Genomic DNA, 21,261 nt, shown 5'->3' with positions numbered 1-21,261 from the left:
GTTGGAGCGTTGCAGCGTCGTTGTGGAATGGTATATACCAGCGTTGTGGATTGGAGGTCCTGCATACACATCGTTTAACAGAGCGGAGTGGCTGTTGGAGCGTAAAGGTGGAACTGCGCACTGTTTGTGACGGTGTTGCTGGTCGACCGTGGTGCCAAACTCGTGGAGGTGAAGCGTGGAGGTTGGCGCTACCATACCTGGAGGTATTACCTGCGTGGAGATTGTTGTTACCTGCGGCGTGGGAGGATTAACACCATAAAACATTGCTGGTGCGTGGAGTCTGTTATGCGCAGAACTGGTGGTGCGTAAACCCTGCGGGAGCATTCCATTCATTGCTGGTGCGTATGGTAACTGGTGCGCCTCAAACTTGCTGCGTGGAGGTGCGTGGTTGAACTGTTGTCCAACTGCATGGAGTGGATCGCTGCTGGTGCGTGTGAATGGTGCTGCGTTGAATGATTGCTGCGTGATGTGTAATTGATCGCTTGCTTCCTGGAGGTGCTGTGTGATGGCGAAAACTCAGATTGCCCGGTTTGAAATTGAGAAGTTTAATGGCAAAAATAATTTCGAGATCTGGAAGGTGAAGATGTACGATTTGCTTGTCGAACATGGTGTGGCAAAGGCGTTGTTGGGCAAATCCAAATAGCCTTACAACATCACAGATAATGAGTGGGCCGAGATGGATGAAAGAGCAATCAGTGCTATTCGACTGTGTCTGGCTGATGATGTCCTGTTTAATATCGTGTCGGAGACAACAGCTGCTGGTTTGTGGACGAAACTGGAGAAACTGTACATGACCAAATCCTTAACCAATAGGATTCTCCTGAAGCGACAGTTGTACAATTTGCGAATGAAGGAAGGTACATCGATTGCTGATCATTTAAATGCCTTTAATACTCTTCTTGTGCAATTACAAAGTATAGAAGTAAAAATTCAATCCGAGGATAAAGCTATAACTTTATTGTGCTCGTTGCCCGAGTTATGGGATCATTTTGTTACTTCTATAAGTCTTAGTTCATTAGAAACTATTGAGTTTGATGATGTAGTTGCATCTTTATTATCGGAAGAAACAAGGAGAAGGTCACATTCAGAAACCTCTACATCAGAAGCTATGATGGTTAGAGGTCGTTCGAAAGAAAGACGCTCCAGGAGGCCGAGCAACTCACGTTCAAAGTCGAAAGGGAAGAAGAGTAAGCTAAAGTGTTGGTTTTGTGGCAAATCAGGGCATTTAAAGAAGGACTGCTGGAAGCAACATCAGCAAACTTCTAAAGCAGATTCTTCAACAAAGAAGAAGGAGGCAAATACGACAGATACAGGTTCGGCATCTGGTTCAGGTATGAGTGATGAAGTATTATCAGTTAATGTGTCAAATCATGGTAAACATTGGTTGTTAGATTCCGGGGCATCAAACCACATGTGTATTCATAAAGACTGGTTTAAGACATATAAATCAATTGATGATGGTGTTGTGTACATGGGTAATGATGTAACATGTAATATTGTGGGGATTGGGAGTATACAACTGCAAATGTTTGATGGTACAACTAAAATGTTAATTGATGTGAGGCATGTACCAGATTTAAGGAAAAATTTGATTTCATTAGGAGCACTTGATTCAAATGGATATAAAACTGTAATTCAAGGTGGAGTAATGAAAATTTACAAAGGTATTTTACTAGTTATGAAAGCTAAGAAGATAGGAAATCTATTTCAGTTAGAAGGAAGTACAGGGTCAGATTATGTGTATACGGTGTCTGAACATGACAGTAGTTCCATTCACTTATGGCATCAAAGATTGGGGCATATGAGTGAAAGAGGGTTAAAAATTTTGGCTGATCGCAAGTTACTTCCAAATCTAAAGTCTGGAAAGTTAGATTTCTGTAAGCATTGTCTGTTTGGAAAACAAAGTAAACAAAAGTTTAAAACAGGCAAACATACTAGTAAAGGCATACTTGATTATATCCATTCAGATGTTTGGGGACCAGCCCCTACAACCTCATATGGTGGCTCGTCTTATTTTGTATCATTTATTGATGACTTTTCTAGGAAAGTGTGGGTCTACATGTTGAAAAGGAAGTCTGATGTTTTTTTAGTTTTCAAGCAGTTTAGAGCATTGGTAGAAAACAGCACTGGTAGAACAATAAAATGTTTAAGAACTGACAATGGTGGTGAGTTTACTTCCAAGGAGTTTGATAGCTATTGCAAGGATGCAGGGATCGAGAGACATAAGACCACGGTTTATACTCCTCAGCAAAATGGAGTTGTTGAACGCATGAATAGGACTCTTCTAGAGAGAGCAAGGAGTATGCTGAGTAATGCTGGGTTACAAAAGGATTTGTGGACAGAAGCGGTGGCAACAGCTTGTTATGTGATAAACCAGTCTCCATCGACGGAAATAGGCTACAAGATTCCTCAAGAGGTATGGAAAGGTCACCCTTGTGACTATTCTAAACTCAGAGTGTTTGGTTGTGATGCATATGCTCTAGTGCCTAAACATCAGTGAACTAAATTAGATCCAAAGTCTAAAAGGTATATCTTTGTTGGGTATGGTGTTGGAACAAAGGGATATAGATTGTGGGATCCTACTACCCACAAAATCATCATCAACAGAGATGTAAAGTTTAATGAATCCTCTCTTGTACAGTTAAATGTAGATAGTAGATTGAAACAAGATTATGTATCTGACTTTCAGCACATTCAGTTTGATAGCATTTCTAATGATAGTCATGATGACCATAGTTCAGATACTAGTCATGAACATGTTTCAAAATTAGAACATGAACAGGGTTCAGGTATAGATCATGAACAGGTCTCAGATACTGATCATCAAGAAGTTCCTACAGATGGTAGTCAGCCAATCGAGGAAGCGCCAAAAACATCCTTAAGGAGGTCGACAAGAGTCAAACGGCCACCGAGAAGGTATGATGATTATGTTACTTCAGTTGCATTTACTGCTAATGACGATGAACCTCTGTGCTATCAGGAAGCAATAGAAGGTTCGAAAAGTGACAAGTGGAAAGCAGCCATGAAGGAAAAAATGATGGCCTTAGGTAAGAATGGCACATGGGATCTGGTTGAGCTTCCGAAAGACAGGAAAACTGTAGGGTGTAAATGGGTTTTCAAGCTAAAACGGGGTGTGAATGATACAGAAGACATGTACAAAGCGAGGCTGGTTGCAAAAGGGTTTTCTCAAAAAGTCGGCATTGACTTTCATGAGATTTTTTCACCAGTTGTTAAAATAGTTTCAATTAGAATTTTGTTAGCATTAGTGGCTTCACTTGATTTAGAGTTGCAGCAGTTAGATGTTAAGACTACATTTCTACATGGAGACTTAGATGAGGAAATTTATATGGAACAACTGGAAGGGTTTGTTCAGCATCGCAATGAGAAATTTGTCTGCAGGCTCAAGAAGTCATTATATGGCCTGAAGCAGTCGCCTCGGTAGTGGTATAAGAAGTTTGATTCTTTCATGTTGAGTCAAAAATATGTGAGAAGTGAATATGATCATTGTGTTTATTTTAAGCAATTTAAAAATGGCATATTCATTATCTTAGTATTGTATGTTGACGATATGCTTTTAGCAAGCAAAAGCATAGAAGAAATCAACAGGTTGAAGGCTCAGATGGCAAGGACATTTGATATGAAAGATCTAGGAGCAGCAAGACAAATTTTGGGCATGGAGATTTTCAGAGACAGGAGCAATGGTAAGCTATGGCTATCACAACAAAAGTATATTGAGAAAATAGTTTTGAGGTTTGGTATGAATAATGTGAAGCCTGTGTCAATCCCTTTCGCTTCCCATTTCTAGCTTTCTTCGAGTTTATGTCCTAATTCAGATGAAGAAAAGGAATTTATGTCTCGAATTCCATATGCTAATGTAGTAGGGTGTTTAATGTATGCGATGGTGTGTGCGCGACCAGATATTTCACATGCAGTTGGGGTTTTCAGCAGGTATATGGCAAATCCGGGTAAAGAACACTGGTCAGCAGTGAAATGGGTGCTTCGGTATTTGAGAGGCACAAGTAGTTATTGTATCACTTACAATAAGAGTAGTGAATTTGTTTGCGGATATGTTGATTCTGATTTTGCAGGTGATTTGGAAAAGAGAAGGTCAACATCAGGGTATGTCTTTACTCTTGCAGGTGGAGCTATCAGCTGGATGTCAAAGCTACAGAACATTGTTGCTTTATCCACTACTGAAGTAGAATACATTGCTGCTTCTCATGCTTGCAAAGAAGCGGTTTGGTTGAAAGGTTTGTTTGGTGAATTTGGTAGGTTGCAGGACAACATCAAATTATTTTGTGACAGTCAAAGTGCAATACATTTGGCTAAGAATCCGGACTATCATAGTAAATCAAAGCATATACCGATCAAGTACCATTTTGTAAAACAAGTTATCACTGAAAGGGGAGTGTCTCTTGAAAAGGTGCATACAAAGGAGAATTGTGCAGAGAAACCCTCATATATATTGGAGCCATCCACGCTGTCAAATCTTTTCAAAACATAAAAATACATTTATGGAATATTCTTCTCGAAAGTTAAAAATAATTTGAAGTATGCAAAGTATACGTAATAACGAGAATACTTTCAAAAACATAAAATTCTTTTATGGGATATTCTTCTCGAAAGCTAAAAATAATTTGAAGTATGGAAAGTATACCTAACAATGCATCCTCGGTAAAAAAATGTTGCTATTTTTGCAGATTACTCAACAACCTTTTCCATATCAAGGGGAAACGCATAAATCTGTATGGAAGTCTCTGTTATATCTATGCCCTAAGATCTGATACATTTCGACCTAAAATAACGTAATTTTAATTTCAGTAATGTAAAATTGTTCACGAAATAAATTGTTTTCTCATCGATTACTATGACCACAAGTATGGTTTAATTAATTTACAGAACTGGGTGGAGTAAACAATACATCTGGGTGTCACGGGAGCCTTATGGGTTTTGTTGTTGTGCGTAGACGTACTCCACATGAGCAGCCAGTTTGCGTGTCATCAAGCATTCTTCCCCATCATCTACACTGTTGCAGTTTTCTTCCAAATCATTCATCTCTGGTGTTCCATCTGCAGGCTTCTCCGTGTTACACCCGCCCGTGGGTAGCTGCAAAATCATAACTCTTATAAATAATAAATCCACCAATTGAAAGCTTATAATCATGAGTAATTCTCAGAAGTTGTCCTTACACTTACTCTGTGGTTTGTTGCTTTTTCTGTCCATGTGTCCGAGTCGTTTAAAATATGATCCTTCTCTGTAAGCAGAAGACCAGACCTGCTTTATCTTTCAGTTTTCAATGTGGTGTCCTGATAAGTTGTTAATGCTCCGAGGATACCCATAACAATGATTTTTAACTGACCATCAGTGCTATATTAGTGTAAATAACTTTGTCTTATAATTTTGCTCGAATATGGTAGGAAAAGGAGTTCACAAATACATTTTTTTTCCCAAGAAAACTCCAGTTAAACATTCGAGGGATGTTGTTTTACAACAAATATGTTAGCATAGATTAGTGCCCTGCAACTACAAAAGTTGGTTGAACAAAACTAATAACCTAATACTACAACAACAAACAACAAATGGAGTTCAACAAAAAAACTAGAGTTAATTGAAAAATCTAATACGATGATATAACAACAGCAAATTGAGTTCAACAACATCCGAATCTATAATAATGATAAGATAATATCTTAGGTTACTGACAAGCTGTTCCTAGTAGGTCTATAATAATCGGAACTGATTAGTACCTTCAAACAATAAGAGCTGTTGAACAAAATTAATACCCTAATCGAAAACCACCTGCTTGGCCAAACCTTCATGACCAAATATCCTGTTTTGGAAAACCGCCCATTCGATCAAGATTTTAGTTACTTAACCTCGCATTCGTTACATAGGTTATGGTCTTCACTAATGGAAGGTACAAAGGTAAATAATTTATATGGGCATAGTGGAACGAGGATGTTTTGTTCAAATTTTAAATTTTAGCAATAATTTTGGTAATGACAATGTTTCTTCATTTAAAATTTAAAATGTATTAGCTTAGTTTCTTTGATGTTTTTAATATAAAAACAAATTTAACATCTAGATTGAATACATTAAACAACTTATAACCACAATTTTCTCTTTAAACAAAATCTTTTTGCCAAATCATAGAGCTGCCGCCTGTGTTGTGATGCAGGTTGTCTTCTTTAACAGCGTCAACCTCGTATAAGATTAATTTCCAGATGTAAAATTTGAATTTGTGGGTAACAATTCGAAACAATCGGACAAGTTCTTTTCATTATGGGAGTAACAACGCCACGACCTCCATTGTTGAAATTATAATTTCAACTGCAGTGAACAATTGAACAGTAGCAGCCGTCGTCCATTTGTCCTGATTCAACGCCACACATTTATTCTCATTCTTTTAAGCCACCGCCATTTCCGTCTTTTCACCTTTTAATTGTTTTTGTGTTCCCGAAGGAGGAAGATCAGATCCACCGCTATGCCATTACTTCTAAACAACCGCATTAAAGAGCAGAATGGCCGAAAGTGAAAAGAACCAGCCTCGAGCCGGCCGCAGCATTTATCAGCTATGGGTTTCCACACAACCGACTCAAGAAGCACAGCAGAATGTCAGAAAGATCAGATTTCGTTCATTATGAGCAGCAGATTGCAGCAGAGACTCTGTCAGAGAGTTGAAGCGGTTGATGGACTGTTATGACCCCTATTGCACTATATATGTGTAGACACAGCAGTGTAGATAATATAGAGAGCAGAGGAGAGCACACAGCAGCGTGAAGAAAAATGCTTCCAGAATAGTGAACCGCACAGCAGTGCAAATTTGAATGTAATTTGTTTTGTGATTGTTTGCTGTGAGAGAGGGTAGAAAACACAGCAGCATGAAATATTTGCAGTTGTTCTGTTGAGAAAACAAAAGGCAATACGCTGCAGTGCGTATGTGCTAAATGAATGTAAGACACAGATTGAAGTGCCTCTGAAGAAGGCATGTTGGAGAATCCCTCTGTTAGAAGGAGGATGCTATTTGTGTGGAACTGAAGCGTTCCTTGGTGAATCCCTCTGTCAAGAGGAAGATGTTTTTCAGCATAGTCATTGGTGAATCCCTCTATTAAGAAGAAGATGCTCTTCAGCATAAATTGGTGAATCCCTCTGTTAAGAGGAAGATGTTTTGTAATAGCAATTGTGCAAATCCCTCTATGTGAGGAAGACGAATTTGTATCAGTTGGTTTACTGTTGATAAATAGAAGTTTTTTTTTTTGTGTGTTGCTAAAACACCGTAATCAAAAAATAATTTTTTTGTTGCGAGACGTCAAAATAGAGTGTTGCTAAAACACCAGTTTCAGCATTGCTAAAACACCGTTGCTAAAACACTGCATTCAGCAATTGACGAAACTGCATTGCTGAAACACCGTATTCTGCAAACGATTTTTATTTCCATTGTGTTAAAACAAAGTATTGTTCTGTTTTGTTCAGTTTTGTTTAGAATTATCAGAAATTCCCAACATGGTATCAGAGCTTGTCCAGGCTCTTTGAAGACGTCAAAGAAGCTGAAGGAAGGTTTCTTGCTGCAGCAAATTATCCAGCAGAGTGAAGACTCAGTCAAGAAAAATCCAAGGTATTTCTCAAGCTAGTTTTCTGTGTTACTATTGAAGACAGTCAGTTATTTTAATACACAGTCGAGTATTTTTGAAGAGTGCAAGAATGGCCAGCACCAGCACCAGCACCAGCGTGGATATGTTTAATATCCAGCTCCCACAGTTCAATGGGAAAAACTATGACTATTGGGCAATAACCATGAGAGCACTGTTTGTTTCTCAAGATTTATGGGAACTAGTTGAATATGGATTTGAAGAACCAGCAGATGAAAATGAGTTTAATGGCTTAACTCAGGCAGAGAAAGAGCGGTTGAAGAACTATAAGAAGGAGGATGCTAAGGCCCTCTACTTCTTGTATCGAGCAGTGGATGAGAGTGTGTTTCCAAGGATAGCAGCAGCCAAGACATCTAGAGAAGCATGGCAAACTCTCAAGACAACCTATCAAGGCATGGAGAAAGTGAAGACAGTAAAACCTCAGTTCATTGAGGAGGAAGCTTGTGATAAAAGCTTAGAGAAAACAGTGAATGATAAAAACTGTTTGTCTCATGATGAAGATGATGAGGAGATGGCTGAAGTACATCCCCAAACAGCAGCACCAACACAAGGGCAACAAGAGACACCCTTGAGGAGAAATGAATGTGCTTCTCCAAGCACACCACAAGAAGCAACAAATGGAGGTACGAATTCTTTGTTTGCTTTATCTAGTCATGTTGATGACCCTGTTCATTTAGAAGATGGAGTTAAAGATAGGAAATGGACAGAACCCATGAACGAGAGAAAGGAATTGAAGTTCCTTGAAGATATGTTTAAAGAGTACGGAGTTCGATATGTAACTCTTGCCAAGATGGCCGAGATGGGCTTCACTGCTAACACCCTTGTCAATATGACAGAGGAAGAGATTGAAGATTTGATGAAGACCCTGGTAGAACTCTATCAGATGGATCTTCCTATAGGGGAGAGATATGGAATTAAATCTCCCATGAGAGCAGAGAAGGAGCAGGTAGCAGATATTCTGACCAAACCATTGGATCAGAAAAGTTTCGAATTTTTGATGAAATGTCTGGGTATGACTGATAACCCAGCAGTTGAAATTAAAGGGGAGTGTTGAAATTATAATTTCAACTGCAGTGAATAGTTGAACAGCAGCAACCATCGTCCACTTGTCCTGATCCAACGCCCCACATTTATTCCCATTCTTTTAAGCCACTGCCATTACCGTCTTTTCACCCATTACTTCTAAACAACCACATTAAAGAGCAGAATGGCCGAAAGTGAAAAGAACCAGCCTCGAGCTGGCTGCAACATTTATCAGCTATGGGTTTCCACACAACCGACTCAAGAAGCACAGCAGAATGTCAGAAAGATCAGATTTCGTTCATTATGAGTAGCAGATTGCAGCAGAGACTCTGTCAGAGAGTTGAAGTTGTTGATGGACTATTATGACCCCTATTGCACTATATATGTGTAGACACAGCAGTGTAGATAATATCGAGAGCAGAAGAGAGCACGCAACAGCGTGAAGAAAAATGCTTCCAGAGTAGTGAACCGCACAACAGTGCAGATTTGAATGTAATTTGTTTTGTGATTGTTTGTTGTGAGAGAGAGTAGAAAACACAGCAGCATGAAATATTTGCAGTTGTTCTGTTAAGAAAACAAAAGGCAATACACTACAGCGCGTATGTGCTAAATGAATGTAAGACACAGATTGAAGTGCCTCTGAAGAAGGCATGTTGGAGAATCCCTCTGTTAGAAGGAGGATGCTATTTGTGTGGAACTGAAGCGTTCCTTGGTGAATCCCTCTGTCAAGAGGAAGATGTTTTTCAGCATAGTCATTGGTGAATCTCTCTGTTAAGAGGAAGATGCTCTTCAGCATAAATTGGTGAATCCCTCTGTTAAGAGGAAGATGCTCTTCAGCATAAATTGGTGAATCCCTCTGTTAAGAGGAAGATGTTTTGTAATAGCAATTGTGAAAATCCCTCTATGTGAGGAAGACGAATTTGTATCAGTTGGTTTACTGTTTATAAATAGAAGTTTTTTTTGTGTGTTGCTGAAACACCGTAATCAGAAAATATTTTTTTTGTTACGAGACGTCAAAACAGAGTGTTGCTGAAACACCAGTTTCAATGTTGCTAAAACACCGTTGCTGAAACACTGCATTCAGCAATTGACGAAACTGCGTTGCTGAAACACCGTATTCCGCAAACGATTTTTATTTCCGCTGTGTTAAAACATAGTATTGTTTTGTTTTGTTCAGTTTTGTTTGGAATTATCAGAAATTCCCAACATCCGTTCGACCGCAAATTTTTGACAAAGAAAAACCTTCCATCTCAGTGGTAATATCGAAAACCGCCACGAGGCCAATCCAAAGTGGGCCTCAGATAAAACCTATGTGTTTATGACATTTGACCCTTTCAACTAGGAAAAATAGAATGCAACGACACCTGCTCTTCAATGATATTTTGCTAATACTGCACATAGTTAGGCAAACCGTTTATTATATTATTATATCTATAATTGAGGGATGAGATTTGAACTTTGGATCTCTCAGTTTTCATAAATTTCATAATATTTTAACTCTGAGAGAGATGTATGATTTTTATACTTTTTGAAAATATCTTAATCAAGGACTATCATTTGAATATAAATGTCAATTAATTTACTTTAATATCAACTTTATATGTACAGAAATTTTAGATAAAAAGAGATATAAGAAATTTGTTTTAATATGGGATATTTAGAAGTTATTAATAAAATAGAAAATTTAATGCTAATATAAAATTTGGTTAACTAATAACATTACTATGTATTAAAAAATATATTATTCCAAAAACTATATTTTATTGTGAATAATATAGTCTATAAATAAAATATTTCAATGTCTATGTGAAGTAAACTATTTCAATGTCAATTATGTATATATTGGTTATGGTTGTAATATATATATATATATATATATATATATATATATATATATATATATATATATATATATATATATATATATATATGCACTATTTTTATTGAAACTAGACCAACCATAAAAGAATAGAGAGTATGGGGCATCATAATTGAACCATATCTAACAATCTAGGACTTTAAAGATCGTATGGATAATGTCGCTCCACCATGGGGAAAATAACAAAAAAAAACACAAAACATGCAACATTTGAATTTCATAGAGTTTGAGACAACAAACTAAGAAAATTAAAAATAAACTTTGAAAATAAAGTTCCAATAGCCCTCGTTGGAATGCATGAAAACCTAAGGAATACAACCATGAAACATAAGAGCCCTAAGCATCAAGAAGACAATGAGGTGTTTAAGTTGATGGGTTGTTAATCAACCTTACGTGGATAGGGAATTAGAGAGCTAGGTGGAGATCCCATCTCTAGCCTCGCAAGCCTCTTGTGACCCTTCCATGTCCAACATGAGATCCTTGAATCATCTACTCAATGCGTGAGGTTAACCTAGGTATGTATTTTGTCCACAAAGATTATACTTCATAGTAGCTTGACATGGAAGTATAGGTCCATTATATGTTGATAGTTGTTTTGTAATGATCAGGAGTTTCTAGTATTAGGAACCCAAGGGGTAATACCAACCATAGCCTTTGAGCCTAAGTTTGTATATATTTCCTGTTGAATTTCTACCTTCACTAGTCAAATTTCCTCTTCAATATCTAGAGGGATGTGCTCATGAAAGTTATGCACTAATGTATCTACACGAAATCTAGCTTTGGAAACACCTAAAGCTGCTTGACCTCCTCCTCCATGTCAGTTGTGAGTGCTTTGGCATGTTATGGCAATCAAAGGTGGTAAAAATTCACTAAGTCCTAGTTGGAGCTGGGTGGCAAGCTATAAAATGCTATAGTGAAAGAATTTAATGATAGGGTTATTACCGAAGGGCTATACCATTGATGGACTCATCCTAATTCCTTTGGCATATAAAAGAGCCATCGAATGTGGAGGGAAATCTAGAGGGTTTGGAGAGGAATCCTATGCATAGGAGACCATTTAGTAGTCAGAAGTCATGGTGGATGGAGGGAGTATCATAAGGTGGCATCAAAGGAACAAAAGAAGGGTGAGAAAATCACCTAGGAGAAGGAGGGATGGTGGATCTTGTGGGCTGCAAAATAGATTTGAATGTTAAGATGCATTGGGGAGTCATTGCCACCATCCTTGAGAGGCAGGGTCTCATAAATGAGCCTTGATAGTGTGGTGTGTGAGGAGGAGGAGCAGTGGTGGGAGGGCCCATCCTATCATACTTAATATTCATTACAACTACCATAACAACCCTATCGAGGCTACTTTTATATTATATAAATCATTTGGTAAAAGTAATTTCTTATGGTTTAAAAGTTTCAAAAAGGATTGCTAATCTATATTTCCACCCTTGTTTAGATATATATATTTTTTATTTTATTGAAAATTCATCAAAGATTTCTTGGAATTGCAAGTTTAAGATATTTAGTCTATAAAATAGAAGTACCCAAAGAGATTTTGAGGGTGTTAAATCAATTTATAAATTAAAAATGTAATTTAAACAATAAAAAATCACATGGTGTGTGTGTGTAATTCAAGTATCTATCCATCTTGACCCATGATCTATCAAACACAAAGAGATATCAAATCTTTAAACCTTCCTTTTCAACCTTTGCACTCTCAAAGAGTTTTGCATCTCAAGAAGAGGTATCAAATATCTATTTTTTTCAAGTTTTTCACTCTAAAAAATGTTTGTGTCTCAAAAAATTTAATCCCTCTAGGAACTTGCTAGATCAATGCTTAAAATAGATCCATAATATTTTAATAACATTTAGCCTTAATCCCTTACATATATAAACAAGAAGCTATCTCAATTACAATTTAGCCTCTATATATAATATTAGTCATATACATGCAAAAACAAAAAACTTCTTCAAATTAGGCTTTAACCTTTTGTTTATGAGTTTCCCTAGATAATTTCACATGGTAATGAAAAATGCAAAAAAAAAGGTTAAAGCCCAAATTTGTAAGACATATCTTAAAAGTGGAAATTTGTTCATATAAAATCCAAATTTATTGATACATAATAATGACAACTTAGTCACTACTAGAAAAAATAGAAAATACACAACGAATAGTTAAATTAAACCACTATTTTTATTAAAAGATAAATAAATAAACAAATAAAAATTATTTGTTCGTAGAATATGTAAAGGAATATTAGATTATCTATCCTAAAAATAAAAATAAAAAATTGAATATTTTGAGAAACAAATTCATATCCATAATATTAATTGTAAATTAGATATTGACACCATTATAACATAATATATTCATATCATCATATATATATATATATATATTAAAAAAAAATTAGAATAATATTTTTTATAAATTTTAAATAATTTTTTTCTTTTAATATAGTGTTTTTTTTATTTTATTTTATCTTGAAATAATATTTTAATTATTTTAATCAATGAAATAATTAAAAATAAAATTTTAATATATCACCAAAATAATTTATATATAAGAAAAATATAACTCAGGTAAGGTTACCCTCAAAACAATTACCTCATAAATATAAACAATGAAAAATGGTTTGGAAAAATATTATGCAGGGTAAAAATAAATATTAAAAGTGAGGGTAAGGGATATGAGGTTCAACGGTAAGTTTCTGGGGTGTAACCGCAAGATGAGGGTTCAAATCTCATTGAGTATATATATGACCTGTTGTGTCTTGGCTAGAAGAGTAGGCGACCCCATAGCGGACGTCTCGGTTCTTGTTGAGGCATAAGTTTCCTGCTATTGTGCGGCTTGCAGGCGGTTGCACGTAGCCTAGGTTTATAGTGACAGCCAGTTAGATTTGATCCTGGGTCTGTTCAGGATAACTCTCACCAATTACCGATTGTCCTAGACTTAAAAGAAAATTTAAAAGTCACACGGTCACAAAAACATTTCTTTGATGGTAGGGGGACCCATCAAATTTAACTCCTCAGCCTGTGGGGCCTAGTCTGAGGACGGCGGTATGGGTGGCATGGTAGTAGCCGAGGACGCATGGTAGTAGCCGAGGACAAAGACAGTGAAAGCGTTATCCGATCGAAAATGTACACATAGGGAGCGCTTCTATGCACTATTATGGGCCCAATCTGGACAATCGAAAACCACCTGTTTGGCCGACCCTTGACCACCAAATATCCTGTCTTGTAAAACCCCCATTCGATCATGATTGTAGTTCCTTAACGTCGCATACGTTACATAGGCTATCGACTTCATTAATGGATGGATGGTACAGAGGTAAATAATTTATATGGGCGTAGAGGAACGAGGATGTTTTGTTCAAATTTAGAATTTTGGTGATAGCAATGCTTCGTCATGTGAAATTTAAGATGTATTAGTGTGGTTTCTTCAACGTTTTTAATATAAAAATAATTTTACGTTTGGATTGAATACGTTAAGCAACTTATTAATATTACAATATTAATATTATTATTAATCAATTTTATTAATATTAATGTTGTTATTATTAAACATTTTAAAATATTGATTGATTTTAATTAATAACACTATTTTAATAGTTTTTTGTTTCCTTAAAAATTAATTCTATTAATCTTATATTTCCTTCCTTTTCTAACCTATGTGTATCATAATTTATATTTAATTTGATTAGATTTATTTAATTAATTAATTATTACTGCTCATTAATTGTCATTTTCAATTTATACCTATTTCATTTTATTTTAACTTTGATTTACTATAAAAAATTATTTGGTTACTCTTTTTTTATTATTTTTTCCCCTTTGACCTATTATATATTTACCCCGATGGGAGTGAATGGACACGTTAAATTAAATGAGGAAGCCAGGAGGTGGTTATTCCCACAAGCTGATTTGACGACTCATGATGAGCCATAGAACTAAGTGAAGGGAGGGGCGACAAATTCCCAAAAACTTCGAGAGGAAAGATCTACTATTTATATTTTGGATAGTGGCTTTCCTCCGACAAATAGTTTGTCCAGTTATGAAAGAATTGAAAGGTGGCAAAGGGATCATTGATTATGCACATGTTTCAACCTTGTGCATGCCTATTAGCTTGATCGTTGCAACGAGGAAAGTCCATGTTGTGTGGTGGGGTGATTTTCCTAGTGAGATCAAAGTGCTGAGTTGTAGAGTCTGGGACCTTGGTGAAAGGTGTTGTGACAAATTCCATGGAGTTTGGGTGGTCAAGTGTAGAATGAGTCTCTTTGGTGCAACATTGTTGCAGATATCCAAGGGAAGGGTAGTCTCTATTCATCTGCCTCGTAAGTTTCATTGCACTTTGTTCTCGCTCTAGGAATTCCATTGGTATTTGATATTTTCGGGTCGTGGTCATAATATTTTTCTATGTTTTCTTGTTTATGAGCTCGGTGGTCTTTAGTGGAGTTTTAGTAGGTTCCAGTGGTTTATGGTACAAATTTCGGCCTGCGGGTTTTTTTAAGTTTGAGGGTTAGTATTTGGGATTTTCTGTCTTTGGTTCCCACCCCAGAAAGAATAATTCTATGGTTGTGTCTTGGTGACGTCCTAGGTTCCTGGAGGATGCAGGTCCTGTGTTATTGTGGTATAGTTTTGTTGGGTTAGAGGGTTTCCATGTTTTGAATCATTGTAGGGAGATTTCCCTGGTAATCCTCGATTCCTGGAGGGTGGTATCTTATTATTTTTCAGCATCTAGCACCCTCTCGAGGTATGTTTCATCAGAAATGGAGAGCGTAGCATGGTGAGGCTCTCCGTGGGGAAATGGTAGGTTGAGGTGGCACAGTGTGTGTTGTAGACGACAACAGAGGTGTGGACAAGGGTTTGATGGCGAACTGACACAATAAAATTTTCCCTCACCTGTGCTTACAGTAGAGCCTCCTTCTTTGTATTCAATGAACATACAGTTGCAAAGTGTAACTGCGTCATTGGTAGAGTTGGGTAGTAGAGACAGGATGATCGGATTGAGATAATTGCCTTCATGAATGACCTACAACATAGTTAGTGGGAAACGTTTGATAGAATGGATTCTCTTCGGAGGAGCCAAAGGTGTATTCATGAAAAGATGGACTTGATAGAGGGCATCACTTGGAGTTCCACATACATGAGGGCCTTAGACCCTGAGACCACCTTAACGTCAAATAGGCTTTGGCTCCTCCCCATTATTAATGATGACAATTGATTATATATGTATTCTCTTTGTATTTTGGAGACATCATACATTTTGTGTGTGGACTCGTTATAGTTTTTGGCATCTAGCTAGTAGTTTCTGTTTATCACTCCTAGGCAACAAGTACAGTCGGAGTGAGACAAGGAGAGAAAAACATTTCTTAAAAGTCCTATATAAGGTTTTGGAAAATTAATAAAAGTAATTTGATCACATTTATTTTTTATCTAGTATTAGTTTTGTCTTATTATTAACCATAAATACTATTAATAACCTTATTAAAATAGTCTATATTAATATTTACACAATTTTTTATTAATATTATTTGAATTTATATATTTATTATTAATTTAAATCTGATTTTTAGATGATTATTAAATCTATTATTGTTGTATAATGTTAACAATTTGCATTCCATCCTCCCAAAATTTACATAAAATTCAAAATTATGTCAGCAACGATTTCTAGCCTCTAGTCGACCCAATTTGCATTGGAAATTAAGGATCATTTACATTATCTGACATGATATTCATGTATTTAGTTCTACAAATCCAATTTACGTTGTGAGAAGGTTGTACCAGATTGTAAGAAATTATGGTATGTTCGAGCACGGTAAAGAGTTAAAATATTGCAAGATGGTATATTTTAAAATACTTTGTCCAACCATCATAGAAAAATTGTCCAAACTTTAAAACACTGCACATAATTATCCTTAATTTGTCTAAATTCACATATAAATATATCGAACTTTAGCATATTCAAAATCAAAATTAATGGTAATGGTGACCTATATAAGAGGCCATTTTTAACCTGGTCGGCCTTTTACCAATATCACTAAAATGTAAAAATGCACACTTACATATATATATGAAAAAATGCACACATATATATATATGCCAATATACAATAACCTAAAATTATGGTTGAAATAACCTAATTTTACAATTTTAACTATAATTAGGTTATTTCAACAATAATTTTAGTTTATTTCAGTTTATTTCGTTTAACATTAAATTAGCAGACAAAAAAACCAAAGCCAAGTAATTCACGTTTTTAGTCTATATTGTAGTTGATTTTAGTTTGACTTATTTATGAAATTGCTGTTAGAAAAAAGAAGATGGCTCTTAGGGGCTAATAATTACCATTGGTTAACTTTCCATTTTTGGCCCAAAAATTTCACCAAAGTATTTCACAGATTTCACTAACATCAAATTAATTTATCTGAAAGAATGGCTAATTTTTTCTATGGTTTTCTCTAAAATGAAATTAATTTATCTGAAAGGATGGCTAATTTTTTCTATAGTTTATATAAACACCGTAAATATTTAAAAAAGATACATAAAATTCTTGGTAGATAGTTACATGTTATATTTGTGTCGGGTATTAATCACGAACGACGCCGCTCATTTTTCAGATGATGCCAATCACTGCTCAGCAGTCAAGGTAGCCGGTTAGTGTTAGTATCATCTGGCGCAGTTATTGTTCATATGTAGCTGGAAATGTGTATAAATTGTGATGTTTAGTAATTAATAAAACAAGCTTTGAGTGTGGATTTTGTTCTCTGATATGGTATCAGAGCGAGAGTGTGAGGGCTCGCTGGTGTAGAAGTTGCAGTAGTAAGGCGGATACTACTGTGTGAAAGCTGCTACTAGTAGTGAAGCTTTTGTGGAGTGTGGTGAAGGCTGAGTTGTACGAATTGAGTTTTGTTGAGAGAGTCTGTTATGCAGAGCGTCTACTGTGAGAGAGTATGCTGTGAAAAGCTTCATTCTTGAGGCAAATACTGCTGTGTGAAAGTTGCTGCTAGTCAATCAAGCGTGCAAGCCTGTAGCTGTCTGTTGGAACCGCTGAAAAAAAGATCCTTCACTATTGTCACCACGTTGTAGAGGGCCTTGGTATATTTACAGTGGTAAAATTATTTGTACTCTTGCCATTCTGCAATATATAATTTTGTGAAGTATTTTTTTTAATGATTAAAAAAAGGGAGCAGAGCATATTGATGTTATAAATGGTCCTAAGAGAAAGTGGGGTGATAAAGAAAATAAATAAATAAATTGATATTCAAGTTTGTTGTGCCGTGCTCTTTATAAGGCCGAACAGGAATATATGTTTTTTTATAACTTGTTTTGAAATGATATTGGAAGCTGAGAGTAAAGTAAACCTATTGTGTGATTCAAGGAGTGATAAGGTTTTCATAAGAAAAATAAGAAAAATAAATTTAAGTGGTGAGAGGATTATTAAAAAGAAAAAGGAGTTCTCTTTTTTTTTTAAGGGAAGTTTAATATAAAGAGGTTTTATTCTCTTTATGGTGAAAATTTATGAGATTTTATGATGGCTTTTGTTTGATGAGATCACTTTGGATGTGGTGAATTTTGGTGCATTTGGATTTAGATTTGGTGGCCTTTTGTTGATTGGAGAAAGTTTTTTTTCCCATCATGTCAAATTTGTTGGTTGATACTTATTTGAATGAATCCACCAAACTTGATGGAGGAAATTATGTGAATTGGAAATTCAAGTTGCTGACTATTTTAGAGGTTATAATTTGTGGTCCATTGTGAGTGGGGATGAGCCCAAACCCACTGTTGCAATTTCTATTCCAGATTGGGAGAGAAAGGAGACTGTGCAAACCAGAAAGAAAAATGAAACCAATAAAACTCCAAGAAGGTCATCACGTCAATGTTAAGTACCTGTAAAGTATAAAGATTATGCATTAATGTCTCTTATTATGAATGTTGTAGAACCTTCAAGCTATGAGGAAGCTAAAGAATATGAAGAATGGAGAGACGTAATGAATGAAGAATATAACTCTATAATGAAGAATGACATATGGGAATTAACAAAATTCCCTAAAAACAAAGTTCCCATAGGATGAAAATGGATTTATAAATCAAAGTTTAATTCTAATGGAAGTATTGATAAGCATAAAGCTAGATTGGTTGCAAAATGATATTCACAAAAGGACGGAATTGATTATGAAGATACTTTTGCACCTGTAGCTAAGTTGAACACGATTAGAACCATGATTGCATTAGCTACAAAATATAATTGGAAAATGCATCAGTTAGATGTCAAATCTGCATTTTTGAATGGTGAGTTAAAAGAAGAAGTTTATTTGGTTCAGCCTGAAGGGTTTGTAAAACAGGGACAGGAGCATCTAGTTTGTAGGTTAAAGAAAGCTTTATATTATTTAAAACAAGCACCAAGATCTTGGTATGTGAAAATTGATTCTTTATGAGAAAGGTTTTATGAGAAGCAAAAATGATCCTAACTTGTACGTCAAGGAAGATGAACGTGGGAATGTTGCTTTAATATCAGTATATGTTGATGATCTAATCATAACAGGAAATGCATGCAAGTTGATTGAATAAATTAAAATTCAGTTGTCGCATGTATTTGAGATGAAGGATCTTGGTGAATTGCATTATTTTTTAGGTCTTTATGTTTAGAGGGAATTTGGTAAGACACTAATCACTCAAAGCAAATACACAAGGGAAATCCTTGAAAGGTTCAATATGATTGAATGTAAGGAAATATCTACTCCTTTAGAACAGAATGTCAAATTGTGCAGTGATGATGGAACCAAAGAGGTGAATGGAACCTTATATCATCAATTGGTGGGAAGTCTGAACTATCTCACCATTACTAGGCTAGATATAGCATGTTCTATCATCATACTTAGTCAGTTAATGTTTAAGCCTTGTGAAAGCCACTGGAAAGCAACAAAGAAAGTCCTTGGATATCTGAAAGGAACACTTAATTTTGGTATTATGTATACTGATGAATTTGATGTTCAGCTGGCAGGTTATTCTTATTCTGACTGGGTTGGAAATCTAGATGATGGGAAATCTACCACTGGATATGTGTTCAACATTGGTTCAGGATGAATATCATGGAGCAGTAATAAACAACGAACTATTTCCTTGTCATCCACTGAAGTTGTGCATAAAGCATTATGCAGTGCTATCGGTGAAGCAATATGAGTTAGAAGGATACTTGAAGATGTTGGAGAAATACAACAAGCACCTACAGTAATCGGATGTGACAATCAAAGCACTATAAAATTGGCAAACAATTTTATATATCATGTAAGGACAAAACACATTGACACACAACATCATTTTGTAAGAGAAAAATTGCAATCAAAAGAAATTGAGTGATCATATTGTAATACAAATGAAAATGTGCCTGACATATTCACCAAGCCTCTTGGAAAATCAGTAGAAGTAAGTTGTGCGTTGTAGAAAATCAAAATTATGTTGTAATCATGGCTGAGACTTAGACCAACAGGCAAGTTAACATGTATATCGTGATTAAGGGGAGGTGTAGGTATTAATCATGAACGGTGCCACTCACTATTCAGATGGCATTGATCACTATTCAGCAGTGAGTGTAGTTAGCTAGTGTCAGTATCATCCGACACAGTTATTGTTCATCTATAGCTGTAAATGTGTATAAATTGTAATGTTTAGTAATGAACAAAACAAGCTTTGAGTGTGGATTTTGTTCTCTGATAATTTGAACCAAATAAAAGAAGGCATTTATGGAAAATTTACCCAATGCTGAAAACCACAAAATTGTTGCTCCTTTGATAGAATCACAAAGAAATACTGACAAAAAAAAACTTTTATCGAGCACTCGATGATGACAACTCAATAGTCTCATCTCCCTTAACTTCTTAAATTTCATTTGGTAGTCATGGCTATGGAGTGTCACTTTAACTCTGGTACATTTTTTAAGCTATTTGGTCAGGCCAATCTTATTTTGCCATGGTTATAATAAAAAGATTCACCAGTAAGAAAACCATGTGAGGTTCACCAAATTTTCTATGGCCAGGCTAAAAAAACTGAAATTCCAGGTCCACTTGTAACAAACCCTTGATCACAACAGCTTGTTGTTCAGGGTAGCCAGTTGTTACTAGTTTGGAAAATGGCAATCGCTGAGCAAATAGAAGTGTCTCTGTTGTGGTCTGTTGAATTGGTGTGCCATAAGGGAGAACACGTTTATTTACGAACGTCACTTCTATATACCAGACGTCGCCTTAATCTTGCGGACCACATACGAGCTCTTTGGCTAAACCTCGTCTTGGTTAACTGTCCATCTACCTGTATTAATTGGGATCAAAATTTTAATTCTCAAACTATAACTTTCAGATACATTAATCGATGTAGTTTAACGATTTATATGTGATCCAATTGCAGAAGAGCAGGGTTGAACAGTCATGAAGACAACACTGTTGGCAGAACATACTATCTTTCTTCCCTCTCGTCCAACAACATCAATATCGAGAGGCTTCACCAACTATATCTACATAGTACATCACTAATTTACCGTTGAATGTTGCAACCAAGTACATATTTTAGTGGCATCAATTCCAAGAGGTTATTTGTGAAATTCTGATAATTTGGGTGCGAGGCGAATATCTCTTCCACGAATATTTTTGATAATTTGATAATTTTCATGTGAAGCAAAGATTCGGAGAAGCATTCTTAATGCGAGGAGTCATAGTGCAATGAGAT

At 35.8% G+C, this 21,261-nt stretch overlaps 1 pseudogene; it reads right to left on the bottom strand.

Moving 5' to 3' along the window:
* Positions 1-4,941: 4,941 nt before the first annotated feature.
* Positions 4,942-21,261, bottom strand: part of LOC149203662 (potassium channel AKT1-like) — an 86,977-nt pseudogene continuing 70,657 nt past the window's right edge.

This window comes from Pinus tabuliformis, chromosome 2_1 (genome assembly GCF_031772625.1).
Source record: "Pinus tabuliformis cultivar Carrire ecotype Pingquan chromosome 2_1, CPIR1, whole genome shotgun sequence".
Classification (NCBI taxonomy): domain Eukaryota; kingdom Viridiplantae; phylum Streptophyta; class Pinopsida; order Pinales; family Pinaceae; genus Pinus; species Pinus tabuliformis.
This window is presented reverse-complemented; position numbering and strand designations above follow the sequence as displayed.